Source organism: Nycticebus coucang, chromosome 10 (genome assembly GCF_027406575.1).
Source record: "Nycticebus coucang isolate mNycCou1 chromosome 10, mNycCou1.pri, whole genome shotgun sequence".
In the NCBI taxonomy this organism is placed as follows: Eukaryota; Metazoa; Chordata; class Mammalia; order Primates; family Lorisidae; genus Nycticebus; species Nycticebus coucang.
In genome coordinates this window covers 20,623,652-20,628,046 of record NC_069789.1, presented here as the reverse complement: position 1 = coordinate 20,628,046, position 4,395 = coordinate 20,623,652, and the positions used below count along the sequence as shown (strand labels likewise).

The following is a 4,395-nucleotide window of genomic DNA, read 5'->3' as shown; positions in this document are numbered from 1 at the left end:
GGCTAGGGGTTTTTTCAGATTCTACTCCATGGTACGGCCACAAATGATAGTTCTTGAAATTCTGAATTTCTGAGCACGGAAAAAGCTTTCCCACTGTGATTACATGTTTTGAGATTTCTCTAAATGTTGGGACTATATTAGGAAGGAAGCCAAGAGCCCTGACCAAGCTCATGGAAGTGCCATTGCACTAATCAGAAAACGCCACTCATTTTTGCATATGGCTTTAATTTACATGAGATGTTAGCTTTATTCTGCAAAGAAAAGAGGTAATATACTCTTAGCTAAGAATGACTGTAGTACATACACCACCTTTGGGTTTATTTAGTACCAACATGTGAGATGTTAAAAAAAAATCTGAGGAATTTAAGGATACTGAGTGTTCAATGAAAAGAAAATAGAGGGTGGGGCACTTATGTTCCTTGAAGCATAAAAATGCAAGGATTTTCCTCTTCTGTTCCTCTTTTTTGCTGTTGAGTTTTGTGCTCTTAAAATATCTGCTTTACCAGAAAGAGAGTAGGCCTTCACTCAAAGAAACGGCAGAGAAGTGAAGTCGAATTACTGGAAAAGGTTTCATGGCCTGGTCAGCAGGGAAGGCAGCTGGCCATCACTTCCTGTTCACCCGGGAGGAAGAGGAACGTCTAAGCTGAAACAACCTTAGGTGGGTCCTGTACTTCTCACTGTATGACATACTCCTGATATCAGACTAGGAAGTCTCAGCCTGGGGACCAGGAAGGAAAGTCACTCCTTTACTCATCCATCTATCCCTTCTACTACTTATAAGACTAAAGGGAGGGCTACCTGGGGGATTTAGGCAGGAAATTTTCCATATGGCTGGAAATATGCATTTGCCTCCTTTTGGGATTGAAAACCTTATTTAATCTGAATACACAGCACTCAGGAATGCTCATTCCTGTTGCTGTTACTCTTCTGTGAACACATTTTCAGAAAAAATATGGGGCAATGACACAGTTTGTGCCTGGGAATTCTGAGTCCATTTTGTTCATTTATATTTTTTTCTTTCAAATATAATTTATCCAGCATTATGCTATGTAGGGCCTTGTTCTAGGTACTGTGCAGCTAAAAAGATAAATCCTAAATTGTCCTGTCCCTAGGAATCTCATGGTGTAATGCCTGGGGGTAGGGGCAGGGGACAGCACATTGGTAAGTAAGACGCTATTAATCCACAAGTGATCTAGCTGAAGAATCAAATATTCCCATAAATTTTTCTAGTGATAAAATATACATAACAAAATTTACTATGTTAACCCTTTTTAAGTGTATGTGGTCTGACAATTAACTTCACAGACTTCCACTGTGTGCTCTAAGTTGGCAGCACAAACAGTGTGGTCAGATTTTATAACCTCATATCAGTGTCTCACAGCTCTGTCCTCATCAACGTGTGGTGGTGTCTTGTTACGTGGTGTTCATCATTGGTGTTGCGTGTCTTTGTGTGCTGTCATGAGGATGTCAGAGCTTGAATCAGAGCAACGAACAAACGTGAAATTTCTTGTTAGTTTGGAGAACACTTAGGGATCTAAAAATAGACCTGCCATTTGATCCTACAATTCCTCTACTAGGTATATATCCAGAAGACCAAAATTCACATTATAACCAAGATATTTGTACCAGAATATTTATTGCAGCCCAATTCATAATTGCTAAGTCATGGAAAAAGCCCAAGTGCCCATCGACCCACGAATGGATTAATAAATTGTGGTACATGTACTATGGAATATTATGCAGCCTTACAGCAAGATGGAGACTTTACCTCTTTCATGTTTACATGGATGGAGCTGGAACATATTCTTCTTAGTAAAGTATCTCAAGAATGGAAGAAAAAGTATCTAATGTACTCAGCCCTACTATGAAACCAATTTATAGCTTTCATGTGAAAGGTATAACCCAATTATAGCCCAAGAATATGGGGCAAGGGGAGAGGGAGGGGAGAGGATGGGTGGAAGGAGGGTAATTGATGGGACCACACCTACGGTGCATCTTATAAGAGTACATGTGAAATAACTAAGAAAATGCCATGAAGGCTATGTTAACCAGTTTGTGAAAATATTTCAAATTATATATAAAACCAGCACATTGTACCCCATGATTGCATTAATGTACATATCTATGATTTAATTAAAAAAATTTAAAGAAATTTCTTGTTAAACTTGACAAGAGTGGAAGTGAAATCAGGGACATGTTAGATCAAGTTCATGGTGATAATGCTATGAAGAAAATGGCAGTGTACAAATGGATTAAACATTTTTCTGAGAGGAGAGAAAGCATCACTGATGAAGGATCAGGGTGGCAGAACTGATGAGATCATTGCAATAATTCATTGTATTATGCGTCAAAATTGTTTGACCGTGAGAAACATAGCAGACCAAGTAAATGCCGAGAGGGAAAGAGTTAGCAAAATCTTAACTGAAAATCATCTGACCAAAACTCATGGCTCTTGCATCATAACAATGCACCAGGTCACATGGCACTGTCTGTTAGGGAGTTTTTAACCAGTAAACAAATAACTATATTGGAATACCCTCCCTACTCGAATGATCTGGCCCTAATGACTTTTTTATTTACCTGAAGATAAAGGAAATATTTGAAAGGAAGAAATTTTGATGACATTAAAGACATCCAGGGTGATACAATAACAGTTCTGATGGCCATTCCAGAAAAAGAGTTCCAAAATTTCTTTGAAGAGTGAACTAGGGCTGGCATCAGTGCCTTGCTTTCTAGAAGGAGGACTTTGAAGATGACCATAGTTATATCCAGCAATGAGGTATGTAGCACTTTTCTAGGTTGAGTTTGTGAACTTATTATTCAGACTTCATACAGTTCATGGCATTTCTTTCTTTATTTTTTGTAGAGACAAAGTCTCACTTTACCGCCCTTGGTAGAGTGCCATGACGTAACAGGACTCACAGCAACCTCCAGCTCTTGGGCTTCCGTGATTCTCCTGCCTCAGCCTCCCGAGCAGCTGGGACTACAGGCACCCGTCACAATGCCCAGCTATTTTTTTGTTGCAGTTCAGCAGGGGCTGGGTTTGAACCCGCCACCCTCGGTATATGGGGCCTGCGCCCTACTCACTGAGCCACAGGCACCACCCAGTTTGTGGCATTTCTTAAGTACATACATTCACATTGATGTACAACCATCACCACCATCCATCTCCAGAACATTTTTGTCTTCCCAAACTGAAACTCTGCCCCCATTAAACACTAATTCCCCATTCCCCCTAAGCTCAGCCCCTGGTAATCACTGTTCTACTTTCTTTTTTATGAACTTGATTCTGCTGGGCACTTCATATAAGTGGAATCATTTAACATTAATATTTGTCCTTTTACATCTGCCTTACCCATAGCTTTTTATTTTTATTTTTGAATTTTGCTTTCAATTGGCTTTCACTCATCTTAGTTTGAAGTTTTTTTAATTTTATTTTTTTCTTTTATATATTTATTTATTTATTTATTTATTTATTTATTTATTTATTTAGTTGTTGAGACAGAGTATCACTTTGTGGCCCTTGGTAGAGTGCCATGGCATCATAGCTCACAGCAACCTCCAACTCTTGGGTTTAAGCAATTCTCTTGCCTCAGCCTCCCAAGTAGCCGGGACTACAGGCACCTGCCACAAAGCCCAGCTTTTTTTTGTAGAGACAGGGTCTCAGTCTGGCTCAGGCTGGTCTTGAATCTCTGAGCTCAGGACAATCCACCCGTCTCGCCTTCCCAGACTGCTAGGATTTGACATTAAAGACATCCAGGGTGATACAACAACAGTCTGATGGCCATTCCAGAAAAAGAGACATGAGCCACCATACCCGGCCTGTCCATAGCTTTTTTAATTGAAAGAAATATGCTTTTATAGGAACAAGAAAATCCCAGCCTGGTCTCTGGCTGATTCACCACACAGCTCTGCCCAGGGAAAGCTGGTCAACTTTTCTTCATGCTCCCAGCTCTACCACTGCACAACCGTTTTAGTATCTTTATTTGAAGACTCCAACCTTGTGTCATGATATTAGCCAATTCAAGTCAATTAATGGACTTTATTACAGTATTTATGAGGCTGCTCCTCCCTGAAAACTCTTTGTAGCCTCCCTGGTGTGGGAGGGGGACTGAGATAAGCAGGTGGCAGGTGGGACAGACCCAGATGATTTCCAAATTCTCAGCACATGGAGAGCCCTGCTCTTCCTTTGGCCTACATGCCTGCCAGAAACCCAGACTCTGAGGATGCCGAGGATTCCTCCATTGCTGTGAGCTGAGCTTCTAAAATCCTTCCTCTGCGGCCAGACACTCACCAGAGGGCCAAGATATCACAGACTACCGTTGAGTGCCCTGCTGTGTTTCAGATCTGTCCTACATTGGAAGCTGAAACACATTGGCTTGTCTCACTGGGGTT

General features: G+C 40.9%; 1 long non-coding RNA gene across 1 annotated transcript; it reads left to right on the top strand.

The window, feature by feature from the left end:
* The first annotated feature begins 393 nt into the window (after positions 1 to 393).
* LOC128597336 (uncharacterized) lies at positions 394 to 3,315 on the top strand. Its single transcript, XR_008383244.1, has 4 exons — positions 394 to 658; positions 1,578 to 1,895; positions 2,587 to 2,779; positions 2,867 to 3,315. It is a non-coding gene; the product is annotated as an uncharacterized LOC128597336 (long non-coding RNA).
* Positions 3,316 to 4,395: the final 1,080 nt, after the last annotated feature.